Genomic DNA, 13897 nt, shown 5'->3' with positions numbered 1-13897 from the left:
TTTCGTTGGCATTCTCCGTGAATGAGAAGCATGTCGACTTGTTCTTCGAAGGAATACATCATTCACATTATCTTGATTCGACGATAGTAGTCTTACCGTTCCTATTAATGTTGTATTGCGAAACCGTCGAATGGTGTTTACATGTTAATGACACGTGAGATGGATATGCTGTATTGGGCGAATATTTACTATTTGCACGGTATACGAGGCAGAAATGTCAGAAAATGTGCTTCGATAAGTGCCGAAGTGATAAGGAATACCACTCAATCCATGATAAGAAGATTGCAGCACTGCCATCATTTCGAACACCTTCTGCAAAAGGACGTTCATGCCACCTTTGAGATCGTCGTTGACCTCCAAAGACCTTACTGCTCTACATCAATGGATTCGTCTCGATAGTCACTATCAGAATAGAAGTACCAAATTTGACCTTCATATCTCAGACGCGACCCCACCTATCAACAAAAAACCAACGTCATGTTATGGCCCCCGTTGTCCCATGCAACATTTGTCCCACAAACTTTTCAGCGACTATCGTACTTTCGCACGCATGTCTAGGAGGTTAGCACCTCTTATCGGTGTATAGTGGATATGAAAGTGTTGAGATGATGTAACAGATGGCTATGAAAAAGAAACATATAGTTTATGCATGATGGAGCTCCATACGGACGTAATTTGAAACATTTTAAGAAAATCAACTGCGCTATCAATTCAGTAGTATTGTTCGACTGTCTGGCGTCAGTACCAAGAAGGTGTTGGTAAGAGAGAAATGATGTGGAACATAAACACAAGCATTCCTAAGACTACATGGTTCTGCACTTGAAACACACTATAATGCTAGAATGGTGCGGCCTACGACCTATTAATCGTGCAGAATGCAATGCTGTTAATATTCAAATGTAAGAAATATATTCCCAGCGCATGATATGCATTTTCCATGCAAGTTTCTCTACGATAAACTATGGTGACAAACTGTAAAGTCTTAAAACTACTACCTTGCAAGAAACCAGCGATTCTTTGTAACACACACTGTACATAGGTCTCCAGAGGTGTATGATGCCTGCTGTTTACGAAGTCCAAGCCTGATTATGATTCGAAAATTATATGTTCACAAGGGCGCTAAAAAATGATCGTTGACAACCGAAAATGCGTACAAACAAACGTCTTACGAGGAAATAAACACCACGATCAGTAGCCAGAGGAGATGTAACAGTCTTATCATAGTATAACACTGCCACTGGTAACCTTCCTTTTGCACACAGAAGTCATAGTATGATGTCAGGTTGTATTGCGCATGTGCGGGATAATATTGCCGTTTCGCCTTGACGTCATCTCCCTAGTGCACCGTGGCTGGCAGCAGCAGCGGTCACAAAGGGTCAGCAACCAGAAGTAAAGGATTAGCCCAGCCAGTGATGGGTACAAAGAATATGCTGACCCGTCTCATCTTGCCCACAGCAGCAAGGGCTGACGAAGTGACCTGTCTGTGTGTTGCATGAGAGAAGATTCTAAATGATGGGTGTTTGCACTGGGCGTATTGATAACATCTGAATTCGTACCTCTCCAATCATCCCCAGATGTCGTCCATAGCCAGGGGTGGTGCACTCAGGCACACATGTGCGCCCATGACTGTGGCTGTGGCTTTGGCGGTAGTCTTCACTGACCTCTGAACATCGGCCTTGGAGGTGTATGAGGGGACGGGCATGCTGTGTGTGGAAGTCTGGGAGGTGAGTGCACGGGACGTGTGAATGTTTTCAGTGATATCCGACGTCTAGCCATGACAACTGCTGCTATGGACTGAATCGCAGTTTAAATGTGTCATGTTTATTGCTTCTCAACACATCGCAGTGGTGTCTGTCTTGCAGTGGCATATGCTGTTGCCTCTTTTCCATCACGTGGTAGACCCTTCCTCATCCTCACAAATGTAGCGCAGAGAACTAATTTAGGAATTGTATAGTGCTTGAAAAACCCAATGTCAAATTCCCGACTGATAGCGATCTCTGACATCCACACATGCCGACTACTATTGTTACATAGTGGATCTTGGTTTAAATGTGCCATGTTTAGTGCTTCTCAATACATCGCAGTGGACTCTTTCTTGCAGAGGTATTTGTTGTTGTTGATACTATTCCATCACATGGTAGACCCTTATTCCTCCTTCCAAACGTTGTGGAGAGGACCAATTTAGGAATTATATAGTGCTTTAAAAACCCACTCGCAACATCAAATTCCCTATTGATCAATTTATTGTTTCCAGTAGTTGTATTGTGATCACGCATCTATCCAGACCCTCCCGCAATTTTCTTAAGAACATAGCACGCAGCTGAGCTGAAATTTGAAATTTTCAGCTGCCTCCAACATGATGGACTTCCTACCAAATGATCTAACTGTGCTGGTATCCAATGACAAGAAGCAAGAGGGAAAAATCCAATAGGGTTTGGAAAATGAGTCGTTGCAGGATCGAATCCCACTAAGTATCCCAATCCTGGTATCCACCAATAGATAGCAAGGAAAAATTGCCCCCACAAAGGATATCGATTTAATTAATTAGTCAATCAGTCTGATAGAGTGGGGCAATATTTCCGATACATCCACAGCTGGGGTTTACCAGGTAAACGCTGCTTTGTTTGCAGTTCAATTCTACTGGCAAGTGGCACACTATAGGAGGAGAGAGAGCATCAGAGGGATGCCGCCACCTGACGCTTTTGCTTGTGCATAGCGCGGCATCTGGTGTATCAGTCGCGGAGCACAAGTGGACAGCTCTCGGATATCAGCATGTGGCGGGCCGCTGACAGATACACCGCTTTGTGAGACCCCGAGCAGCCTCTGTATGCGGTTGCACAAATTGGTGTTCTGTGCAGGTCAACGGATGGGTGATGGTGCATCCTTCATCATCGAAAGATTTTTAACAGTGTAATTACCTATGATGATTGTATTCCTTGCACAATTGATAGAATGATAGAATTGATAGAATGGGATGGGAAATTCGAATAAATGAGGCCTAAAAGTGTTCCTGTATCAGTGGGGGGGGGGGGGGGGGGGAAGGCGGGGGGGTTGGAGGTTTCCTCAGAGGCTCTGAGGAGGAGGAAGAAGGTTGGGGGAGGTTTCTCAGCCGAAGAGATTATCCCCAGGGGTCATAATCCTCTTAGGCAATCAAGGTAGTACATTCGATTTGCCCCTGAATTCATACTTACCCCAGATGTAGACAACCTACAGTAACAAAACGCCCTGATATCAGTCTTGTCCTATTACTTTTGTATCAGCATGACAGTGCACACTTTCTGTGAGGTAATGGTTTATGAACAGCGACATTCCTGAAATAGATTTACTTGGCTAGAGGTATGACCTGAACCCACTGGAATATCTTTGGTATTGATTAGAATGTCCACCTCATTCCAGATACCATTGTCTAATATCACTGCATCTTCTGGTTTCTTGAGGAAGAATGACCTGAAATTCCTCTACATACATTGACACCTCACTGAAAGTGGATCCAGCAGAGTTCAAGCTGTAATAAGGGCTAAGGATTGACATGCGCCATTAATGTCCACCAGCTAGCGTCCAGATGCTTTTGAGCAGATAGTGTATGTTGAATCTCGATTTAATGTCAGATAGTGAGTCATGTTTTCGTTGTTTGTAGAACCTGATAATGTGATAATGCCTTCCCGAAATGTGTAATGCTTGCAAAATAAAATAAACCATACATCTGAAGAATTGGTGCGGTATAATCTTCGTACTTACATCGTAGAACTGCATAGATATGAGACAGCGCATTAGATCCTATTAGGCACCTAAGTAAAGAGCGTACTTTCTGGCATACTACGTGTAAGATATGTAATATGAACACCAAGATTTCGTATGTGGTGTCCGCTAGGTGTGTGAAGAAATTATATACGTAAATCATATTTTACATTTAATTAACAGTTTTGCAGACGTTGGTTATTTCATCCTGTTACTGCAAAAACCTTTGTTTTGTAAGTTTCCTGAACTTCATCTGTATAGTCAAGCATACATGCGACTATCTTTTTACTTTCCTTTGGTGTACCTGTAACCTGAGTCACCTTCTCGATTGTCGAAACCGTTGGCCGATAAATAGCCTGAGCCAATTACAGTCGTTTGCTCTGCTTTAGTGAAAGCATCTCGGCCTTCAGGGTCCGTGTGTTCAGAGATGGTGGGATTATTGGTAGTTGGGAGCGCCAGTGTTAGGCGCGTAATGCCGGTGTTAGAAATATGGCTGCCAAGGAGGGGCAGAAATTCAGTGTGTACTCTCTGTGGACACCGTAGGCAGTCGTGCCAGACGAGGAACACGTCCTTCGGGATGCCACGAAAAGCACAGGGTGCAGCTAACAGGTAGTGATGTGTATCACTTCGGATCGAAAGGGATTCTCTCTGGTTTCCGGTAGCTACCTGAAGTGATAAAGACATCAAGCCTTGCCTGCAAAATGAAGGCGGAGCTCACCATATGTATCGTCATTGACATGACCGACTGACGTACAGAGCCGACTGGGAGTCTGGATCAGAGGCTTCGACAGCTTGCGACCGTATAGGTAGCAGATCCTTTTGGCTGTGACATATGGAGGAGAGGTGTCGGCATAGGCTTACTAAATCAGAGGTCGTAGAAATGGTTCTCGAGCGAGATGTCAGATGTCTTTGTGAAAACGTACAAATTTAATTGGTGCAGCTGACCAATATCTTCAGATATGATGAACAACTGCTGAGCTATGACTGGAGAAACTCATTTAAGCTGGTATAAGTCGGAAACACTCAGGCGTGAAGGCGACAAATTCGGCGGCGAATAGCGAAAATTTCCTATCAATAACTGGAAGAACAGCTACGTCAACTGTCGAACGACGAACCATGGACTTCGGCGCTCGGGCGAAGAATGTCGTTCCTGCTGTGCGCCGCCGATGAGGACCCCTAGCGTCACTGCCTGGAGCTGCCTGCCGAAACAGGCGTCCTCGCTGTCGTGTGACCGTCCTCGCAGCTATCATCTGAGTAACGCCACAGAAGCAGCGTGCCTTGTACGACAACTAGTTCCCCTTTGTACTCGCTGTTACTTTTACATAGCCAGCGCTGGATCCATTGCTATGCTAAGTAGGAACCCAGTATCTTTGTTCACAAGATTTTTCGAGCTGTGAAATTCCATTGCTTCTTTAATTAAGCTGACCAGGGTTTTCCAGGTTTTTTTTTTCCATATAGTGCCCCGTACTGAAACAATGTTCGGCAATTGCAGATTTATCTGGCTGGTGCAGACATGTGCGTTCGTCGCATTTGTCTTCCGCGGATCGACAAGTTTGCCCAATTTATTACTTTGCGGCTGTAAGGAACTTTAAAATCACCCAGCCTTCTCAAACCAATACCGTTCAAGTGGCTCTAAGCACTATGGGACTTAACATCTGAGGTCATCAGTCCCCTAGACTTAAAACTACTTAAACCTAACTAACCTAAGGACATCACACACATCCATGCCCGAGGCAGGATTCGAACTTGCGACCGTAGCAGCAGCGCGGTTCCGTACTGAAGCGCCTAGAACAGCTCGGCCATAGCGGCCGGCACCAATACTGTCCTTTACTGAAGCTATAAGTGCCAAGAATTTCGGTGGTGGATGGGTGATACATTTCCCTTTATGTTTCTTCAGTAATCTTCCTATTTTTACAAACAATCCTGTTGGACGAACATCCGCAACTTAGCATTATACTAGAGATTGAGAACACCGCTTCAGTGGTAAATTTGTTTTATTATCGCTACCGGTTTGGGGCTCTCATAAGCCCATCCTCAGGTGTCACACTGAAAATAGCAAGAGGCGGGAGATAATTTTTACACGCCGCAAGACATAAAAATCATAAAATTTCATAAAAAGTTTAAAAAACGTTTCGAAACCGCTAGGTGCTGTGGAACCTATGTCAATGCGAAAGTGACACCAGGCAGTACTACGGATGACTGCCTGGGTAGGGAAATATACAGATAAAACCAGAACACTTACACTGTGCTGTGGCCCCCGAGCGCCGCGGTGGACATGTCCTGGCGCGGTTTGCTACGTATGATCGCAGAACAGGGAGTAGCGAATGAGAACGAGGAAGCAAATTGGTAAACCAGAGTGGCAAAAGTGCTGCTATCATTGACGTAGAGAAGAACCCGGGGCCACTAGCCCGGCCGTTCATAATTTGAATTAGTGGTTTACATTTGAAACGAAGAAAAAACAAAAAAAGATTATTATGTAAACCGTAAAGCGCAATGAAACTTTTCTTTTACTTGAGTGGCAAACAAGTTTTAAATTTTGTGGGGATATATAAGTGGCAACGTGCAACAAAGTGCCACAGTCATCAGTTAAAAACCTACAAATGCGCCACTCCTATTTACAAGCTCTCGTTACTGATCAACAGGGAAAGTAGTAAAACCTTACAGTCTATGCTGTCAGAAAGTAATATGCCAATTAATAGCTAACAGCAATAGCACTAAAAGGATAGATTAAAAGTGGAGTCAATTTAACACCTGCTAACCAACAGTCGACTGCTAATCGAGTCTTACATGAGATAAGACCAGAGACGCATTTTACATCATAACATACAGGTAAATTTTTGAAATTAGTGAGGGCGCAGATAATGCCTCAGTCCTATAATACGCCATGGGCACAGGATAAAATGAAAACATGAAAACTTTTATTAAGACAGGTCAATTACACATCCATGTAAAATGAACTAGGTGGACCTTGAGGACCTCACTATAGGAAAGAGGCCGTACATTCGTTAAGCCTATTGAAGGCCACAAAAAATACGGCAAAAAAAAGAAAACACTGTCCCAATTAAGAAGTATACATGTATGGCGTACAGTAATGTGACCAGTAAGAGAAGGAACTGTGGCTGGACACTGCTTCAAAAAAGAAAAATTGTTCAGCAGGACTGCGTGCTTAAGCACGGCTTGCTCATTCAAAACGCCAGACGGATCACGGTAAATGCTGCGGTTGATTTCTATTTCTTCTAAAATGTTTAAAACCTGGTCCTTACGTTGAATATGTAGAATGCTACAATTTGTGTTTTTATCTGAAATGGAATGGTTACAATCCTTCAGGTGGTTAGTGAGAGCAGATTTGGAATTGCTAAGATCCTGACGCTCTCTGAACCGTATGTTAAAGGAGCGGCCAGTTCGTGCGTAGCGATTGTCTTCCCTGGTTTCATGGTGCTTCAATAGGTGCCCGACCTTATGCGGTGTGTAGAAGGCGGGTATAACCCCCTCTTTTCTAAGCCTATTTTTGAAGTAACACCGACGACGTATTGCAAGACGACCATTCCTCTTTGTTCTTCACTTTCTTCCAGATCCTCAAATTGTCTAACATGCGCTGTATGTGAAGCACGGCGAATCTCCGGTTTTGAATGTCTATTTTACAGGAATACCGTACGGACGTGAAGTAGCTCATCGGATAAGCTATCTGAATCCGATATGGCGCGTGCTCGTGGACTAACACGTCCTAAGCACACGTTGCGAAGGATGGTGACAACTGGTGGCCTGTAATTACAAGTTAGTCTGTGTTGGTTTACGGTACGCAAGATGATCCAAGGTACCGCCTTCTTTTCTGCACATCTACACGGCCAGGAGCGATAATTCGTAATTTTTCGCCATATCCAGCGATGGCTCGATGTTCGACTGATAAGAATTTAGCTACTGTAGAAATATATCCTGCGATACAGTATCGTGGGGCCGGATTACAAAGGTGCCATCCGCATGTCGCCAAATGCACGTAGGTTTTAATTCCGTCGACTGGAATGCTCTCACCTCGTGCCTAACCTGTTTACGGAAGAGCAAGTTACAAAATGACATAGACAAGATTGCATCGAGCAAAATTTGACAATTGTTCGTAACTAATAAGGAGTGTAAGATCCTCCACACGAGTACTAAATGGAATCCGTTAAATTTCAGTTACACCATGAACCATAAACCTAAAAATTGTCGATTCAGCTAAATACCTAGCAATCACAATTACAAATTACTTAAATTGGAACGATCACAGAACATTTATGGGGAAGGTGAATCACAGACTGCGTTTTATTCAGAGTACACTCAGAAAATGCAGTAAATCTAGTAGATTGTCTACGCTTGTCCGTCCTCTTCTAGAGAATTGTTGCGTGGTAAAAATCCCATACCAGATAGGATTGACGGAGGATATCGAAAAAAGTCAAAGAATGAGAGCTTGTTTTGTTTTGTCATGATATGGGGAAGAGAGTGTCACGAATACGAGAGTTGTGGAGGCACTCGTTACAACAAAGGAGTTTGTCGTTGAGGCGATATCTTTTCATGAAATTTCAGACACCAACTATCTCCTCTGAATGTAAAAATACGTTGTTGAATCAGCCCCCCTCCCCTTCCACCCTGGTAGGAGAATTCAGAAGTCACAGAGAAAAATTTAGAAGTTATTTTTTTTCATGTGCTATTTGAGAGTGGAACTGTTGAAACGTAATCTAAAAGTGGGTCTATGAAACATCTGCGAAGCACTTAAGTGTAAATTGGAAAGTAGTTACGTGGATGTAGATTGGACACAGTTGCACTAGGGCTTCACAACAGTTATTCCAAGTATCTGCATAATACATGACAGATTAAATACCTTCAGATGCCGAGAAGAATGTAATAATTCCACGATATTGCAGTGCCTATGTTATTCCGAATTGTGACGCACAGTTCCTTCAGACATTCAAATGGTTCAAATGGCTCTGAGCACTATGGGACTTAACATCTGTGGTCATCAGACCCCTAGAACTTAGAACTACTTAAACCTAACTAACCTAAGGACATCACACACACCCATTCCCGTGGCAGGATTCGAATCTGCGACCGTAGCGGTCGCGCGGTTCCAGACTGTAGCGCCTAGAACCACTCGGCCACTTCGGCCGGCCATGCCCGAAGGAACGGACACTGTATGACTACAGCCATCAAGAAATACAGAAAATGTATTCACATTTGCGAATATGAACCACCTTCGGCTGTATGCTGGAACGGCGACAACAAAAATTTGTGCTGGATCGGGATTCGAATCCGGATGTCCCGCTTTACCTCAGTGGTCGCCTTAATCGTTTCGGATATCCTATCATATTGCGTCGGCAGTGTTTCACAACCTGCACTCGTACGTTACGAATATTTCCGTCCTTGAATGACATATTCATTGAGCCGAGAGCCCAGTATTAGGAAATAAATACGGAATAGCAGAGTCTGTGTTATTAGGAAGTACGATGCAGTGTTCCTTGGCACCTGCTTGTATGTCCGAAAGAACACTGTGTTGTACTTTTTAATAATACAGGCTCTCAACAGATATCCCCTTCCTGGACAGTCCAGGTTTTGACACGTGGACAACGACATTCGGAGGACAGGGTTTACTACCTTACCACAATGCTATTGACTGGCCTCCCTTGGCCATTCTCGGAATCGTGAAGTGACGTTACAATAATAAAATACAGTGGACACTAAGAAAAACGCATAGCATTCTGAATGATTTCACGAAATTTGTGCACGTAACATCAAGTATTTCAGTGTGTCCTCGTGAAATATCACGATGAAAGCTCACTGTAAGCATACCGAAGTGCCATCGCTCCCAGATGCAATAACACTGTGGTCGACTAGTGTACCTGCCGCTTGTGTGGCATGCCAGGTGTTTTTGCTAAGTGTGTAACTGTGTATTAGTTGACTACAGTATTATTGCACTTCGGAGTGACGGCCCTTCGGTCGCCTTATCGTGAGTCTGCGCGCAATCGTGGTTGATAATATAAGAACAACTGACCAGAAAACATTGACAGCGGGGTGGGTTTTCCACAGTCACCACTGCACTTCTACATCTACATTTACATTTATACTCCGCAAGCCACCCGACGGTGTGTGGCGGAGGGCACTTTACGTGCCACTGTCATTACCTCCCTTTCCTGTTCCAGTCGCGTATGGTTCGCGGGAAGAACGACCGTCTGAAAGCCTCCGTGCGCGCTCTAATCTCTCTAATTTTACATTCGTGATCTCCTCGGGAGGCATAAGTAGGGGGAAGCAATATATTCGATACCTCATCCAGAAACGCACCCTCTCGAAACCTGGCAAGCAAGCTACACCGCGATGCAGAGCGCCTCTCTTGCAGAGCCTGCCACTTGAGTTTGTTAAACATCTCCGTAACGCTATCACGGTTACCAAATAACCCTGTGACGAAACGCGCCGCTCTTCTTTGGATCTTCTCTATCTCCTCCGTCAACCCGATCTGGTACGGATCCCACACTGATGAGCAATACTCAAGTATAGGTCGAACGAGTTTTTTGTAAGCCACCTCCTTTGTTGATGGACTACATTTTCTAAGGTCTCTCCCAATGAATCTCAACCTGGTACCCGCCTTACCAACAATTAATTTTATATGATCATTCCACTTCAAATCTTTCCGCACGCATACTCCCAGATATTTTACAGAAGTAACTGCTACCAGTGTTTGTTCCGCTATCATATAATCATACAATAAAGGATCATTCTTTCTATATATTCGCAATACATTACATTTGTCTATGTTAAGGGTCAGTTGCCACTCCCTGCACCAAGTGCCTATCCGCTGCAGATCTTCCTGCATTTCGCTACACTTTTCTAATGCTGCAACTTCTCTGTATACTACAGCATCATCCGCGAAAAGCCGCATGGGACTCCCGACACTATCTACTAGGTCATTTATATATATTGTGAAAAGCAATGGTCCCATAACACTCCCCTGTGGCACGCCAGAGGTTACTTTAACGTCTGTAGACGTCTCTCCATTGATAACAATATGCTGTGTTCTGTTTGCTAAAAACTCTTCAATCCAGCCACACAGCTGGTCTGATATTCCGTAGGCTCTTACTTTGTTTATCAGGCGACAGTGCGGAACTGTATCGAACGCCTTCCGGAAGTCAAGAAAAATAGCATCTACCTGGGAGCCTGTATCTAATATTTTCTGGGTCTCATGAACAAATAAAGCGAGCTGGGTCTCACACGATCGCTGTTTCCGGAATCCATGTTGATTCCTACATAGTAGATTCTGGGTTTCCAAAAACGACATGATACTCGAGCAAAAAACATGTTCTAAAATTCTACAACAGATCGACGTCAGAGATATAGGTCTATAGTTTTGCGCATCTGCTCGACGACCCTTCTTGAAGACTGGGACTACCTGTGCTCTTTTCCAATCATTTGGAACCTTCCGTTCCTCTAGAGACTTGCGGTACACGGCTGTTAGAAGGGGGGCAAGTTCTTTCGCGTACTCTGTGTAGAATCGGATTGGTATCCCGTCAGGTCCAGTGGACTTTCCTCTGTTGAGTGATTCCAGTTGCTTTTCTATTCCTTGGACGCTTATTTCGATGTCAGCCATTTTTTCGTTTGTGCTAGGATTTAGAGAAGGAACTGCAGTGCGGTCTTCCTCTGTGAAACAGCTTTGGAAAAAGGTGTTTAGTATTTCAGCTTTACGCGTGTCATCCTCTGTTTCAATGCTATGTTTACTGTAATGTCACAGCGTGTTTCCAGTAACGGCCACGGGAGGCCCAGTGTCCGGACGCTGTGACCGAGCGGTTCTAGGAGCTTCAGTCCGCAACCGCGCTGCTGCTACTGTCGCAGGTTCTAATCCTGCCTCTGTGATGTCCTTAGGTTAGTTAGGTTTAAGTAGTTCTAAGTGTAGGGGACTGATGACCTCAGATGTTATGTCCCACAGTGCTTGGAGTCATTTGAACCATTTTTGAGGCCAAGTGCAGTAACACTGTGGTCCGGTAGTAAACACTGTGTTCCGTATGTCGTCGTCCGTGTGTAACAACATGCAATCGTACGTTACGTGTATTTCTGTCCGGAAAGGGCATATTTATTGAAACTTAAGGGCCCGGTATTGGAGAATAAGTACGGAATAGCAGTGCCTGTATTATTAAGAAGTACGATGCAATGTTCCTTCGGACATGCAAGCAAGTGCCGACGAACATTGCATCGTGCTTACTGACAACACAGGCACTGGTATTTCGTATTTATTCCCCAATTTGCCACCAAACACCCCTGCTCTTCTCACTCGCCCAAGGGTAATTAGACAGCGAAGTACTCGGAGCAGAACGCGCGCAAGACTGGAATGTGCAGACATGTGACAGCAACCGAATGTTGCTTCGAAATCACTGTTTCCAGCATTTTCTGTGATGAGCTTGCATGTCCGAAGATACATTGCATCGTACTTCTTAAGATGTCCGGCACTGCTACAGTATTTCGTATTCCTCACGACCTTTGTACACTTTTATTTCGTTTCTACGGAGAATTTCAATTTAGTCGGCATTTATACTTAACCTCCAGTGTTAATAATGCAGACGAAATTATTGCATGATAGTAGTTTTATTAGTTCCCGTGGATTCCTATAACTTTATCTGGTAAAACGCGACATTTCGCATTAAATCGGAGTTCGCCCTCTGGTCCTAATTACAATTTTAGCGAAAAACATCACAAATATAATTACAGAACGTTTTGTACGATCTGAAGAATCACCTACGAGAACGCGAGAGTTGCTCCAACGATAATATCAAAGACAAGCCCTTCAGTGATTCTCATTGATAACGTCTATTTTTCGTAGAGCCGTATAAAAATGAGTAGTCCTATCTGGAAAGTGATGATAATTTTATGCTTTCTTAATTCAGTCGTTATCTATAATTTATTTGTAGAAATGAATAACTCTGTACATTAAGAAGAATAAATGTAATTCTTCCTGCTTTCCCGGCGATCTGTTGACATCTTGGATATTCGGGAATCCAGCCGGATGTTCGCGTCGTTCTCGCACGATATTTCAACAGCGTGCTACCTGAAGAAGACAGCGAGGAACGCTGTTGAAATATCGTACGAGAACGACGCGAACACCCGGCTGGATTCCCGAATATCCAAGATGTCAGAATAAATGTAGTTCGTGTTTTAAATGTCACGTTGAACATGGGATGGTGAATCGCGAATTGAGGTCGGTAGACTGTATGGACATTCAGAAATCGATAATTTTCAAAAATGGCTCTAAACACTATGTGACTTAACATCTGAGGTCATCAGTCGCCTAGACTTAAAACCACTTAAACCTAACTAACCTAAGGACATCACACACATCCATGCCCGAGGCAAGATTCGAACCTGCGACCGTAGCGGTCGCGCGGTTCCAGACTGAAGCGCCTAGAACCGCTCGGCTACATACGGCGCGATAATTTTATATGGAGTTCTGATACTCTACGTCAACGAGATAATCATGATTTAGAGGTCACAATAATTATAACGAAAGAATCTCGAGTAACTGTTTGACTGAAATAGTTACGTCATCATTTGCACGCTGATTTGATTACACATAATTTAGGAAGACACGCCACAACCACCGCCACGGAGCGACTAATAGTGCCAGACACGTTACCAGAAATTTCATTTTTGTTTCATGCGATATTCAAGAAAAATATGAGTGAAGAAATTATTCTGCTGAAATGGTAGATAGTGATCACACTTTCGTCATTCGAAATTCTCTTGAAATTACGTAAATATCACATTACCTGCAAAGGTTTGTATATTACCGTCTGTTAATATCGGCTTCCAAAACCAGAGACACTACTTTTCCTTGAGTTGCCTTTCCAAGAATCCGTTTGAGATGAATACTCACGGTATGTGGTCTTTCGTCAAGGGTGTATCCTTGACGATACTGCGAACCAAACCTGGGCTTTCTGAACAACAATCAGTCACGCTGGTTACAAAGCTATGAGGACGAACTTCTAATTTCAGCTTTTATAAATTATTACAGTTAAGTTTCATGGAGTATTTCCCATGGAAGCGCTTACAAAGCATACGATTGATTTAAAACTAAGGAATACGTAGACGATCCAGTTAGGTTTAAAGCAATTTCCTTAAACCAACGAATACAAATGAACAGGAATAAATT

This window comes from Schistocerca serialis, chromosome 4 (assembly GCF_023864345.2).
Source record: "Schistocerca serialis cubense isolate TAMUIC-IGC-003099 chromosome 4, iqSchSeri2.2, whole genome shotgun sequence".
In the NCBI taxonomy this organism is placed as follows: domain Eukaryota; kingdom Metazoa; phylum Arthropoda; class Insecta; order Orthoptera; family Acrididae; genus Schistocerca; species Schistocerca serialis.
Note: the sequence above shows the minus strand (reverse complement) of the source record.